Raw genomic sequence first — 2500 nt, forward strand, 5'->3', positions numbered from 1 at the left:
AAGGCATGGTGTTGGGAATTATACATCTTCGGGCTAATCAATGTCTGTTCCTGTCACCAAGCTCTTTGTGCATTATGTATATATAGGGGGTACATGGGGACTAATACCACCCTTGGTGCCCGACAGGTGTGTTGGGAAACCTAAGCAAGCGAGGCTGGCAAGGCAAGCCACCCAAGGGAACAAGGCACCTTGCCACACACAAACCCATCCACGAACGACCAAGGGAACAAGGCAACCTTGCCGCACACATGCCCATGAACGACCAAGGGAACAAGGCACCTTGCCGCACACATGCCCATGAACGACCAAGGGAACAAGGCACCTTGCCACACACATGCCCATTAACGACCAAGGGAACAAGGCAACCTTGCCACACACAGACCCTTGCATGAACGACCAAGGGAACAATGGATGTGAGGCTGGCAAGGCTAGGTCACGGCAAGCCAAGCAGTCAGGCTACACAATTGATGTGAGGCTGGCAAGGCTAGGTCATGTCAAGCCAAGCAGTCAGGCTACACAAGGGAACAAGGCACCTTGCCACACACAAACCCATGAACGAACGACCAAGGGAACAACGCCTCTTCCCACACACAGACCCATGAACGACCAAGGGAACAAGGGTATGAACGACCAAGGAACAATGCGTATTGCCACACACATTCCCATGAACGACCAAGGGAACAAGGCTACCTCCCAAACAAACACACATGAACGACCAAGGGAACAAGGCTTCTTCCCACACACAACCCCATGAACGACCAAGGGAACAAGGCACCTTGCCACACACATGCCCATGAACGACCAAGTGAACAATGGATGTGAGGCTGGCAAGGCTAGGTCATGTCAAGCCAAGCAGTCAGGCCACACAAGGGAACAAGGCACCATGCCACACACAAACCCATCCACTAACGACCAAGGGAACAATGCATATGGGGCTGGCAAGGCAAGCAGGCTACCCAAGTGAACAACGCCTCTTCCCACACACAGACCCATGAACGACCAAGGGAACAAGGGTATGAACGACCAAGGAACAATGCGTATTGCCACACACATTCCCATGAACGACCAAGGGAACAAGGCTACCTCCCAAACAAACACACATGAACGACCAAGTGAAGAAGGCTTCTTCCCACACACAACCCCATGAACGACCAAGGGAACAAGTTTACTTCGTACACGAACACCCATGAACGACCAATGGAACAAGGCATCTTGCCACACACATGCCCATGAGCAACCCAATCCCATCCTCATCGGTCTAAGGAACAAGGGGCCTTGACAAACCATGAGCAGATTTCTAAGCAAGTCAAACGATGAAGGGAGCAAAGTGTAGTTCCTACTTAGTACATAGTAAATTGAATATATGAGTTCCAATCCGATCAACTCGTGTTCTTTCGAGTTCATCTAAGCCACCTATGAATACCTAAAAGCCTTATCTGCCTGCCTATCACCAGGCGACAGGGACAAAAACCCAAATATGATATATTTTCATTTCAAGTCCATTCGTCTATGTTAACAATGACCCACACAATGTTTCAATGGCATTCCTACTTGATTTGAGCGACATTCCAACAAGTAGGGAACCAACGCTTCAAGGCGTGACCAAGGATAGGACACAAACATTTACGCCTCAAACATGACATTTTGTTTTTTTTTTTCATTTCAAAGCTTTTCATTTATAATAAAAAGCATCCCTACAAAATTTTGTGTCAATCCGAATTAATTCGAGCGAGTTATGGACGATTTCGCACAATTATGCATCCCTGGGCAAATCAATATCTGTTCCTGTCACCAAGCTCTTTGTGCAATATGTATATATAGGGGAACCATGGGACTGCTGCCCATTGGCGCCCCAAGGATGTCCAGCGCCCAAGGCTCTCGAGGCTGGCACGCTCGAGGCATGGCCAAGACGCCCGCTCTTGACGAAAATGGGGCCAAAACGCCCCCCATTGGCGCCCCACTCCCGTGTCCCCTCGCCCCCAAGTCGTGTGTGTCCAAAAATTATGCATCATCAGGGAAATCAATGTCTGTTCCTGTCACCAAGCTCTTTGTGCAATATGTATATATAGGGGGTACCATGGGGTCTCATTCTCATAGGTGCCCGGCATGGTTGATGGGCAAATAAGAATCGTGAGGCTGTATCGAGCACACACGAGGCAAGCCAAGCCAAGCCCCACGACCCATGAAAGAGGCCATCCCCCCCAACACGTTGCCTTGATTTCTCGAACGGTGACCTGAAAAATAGCCCCATCTCCTTGAGTCTCCTCGACGTTGTGCCCATACACTAGCCCGTTGCCTTGATTTTCCTCGACATAGGGCGCAGAAACTAGCGCCGTTGGCTTCACCTGTGCCTCGACGCCGTGCGCATACTAAGAAATATACATCCTCAGGGAAAGCAATGGGTGTTGCTGTCACCAAGCTCCTTGTGCAATATGTATATATAGGGGGGGAGCAGTGGGTGAGCATGGCAAGGGATGAAGGTGCCAGACTGCCTTTGAGC

This window comes from Lactuca saligna, unplaced genomic scaffold, assembly GCF_052625555.1.
Source record: "Lactuca saligna cultivar CGN05327 unplaced genomic scaffold, ASM5262555v1 scaffold_30, whole genome shotgun sequence".
Taxonomy (NCBI): Eukaryota; Viridiplantae; Streptophyta; class Magnoliopsida; order Asterales; family Asteraceae; genus Lactuca; species Lactuca saligna.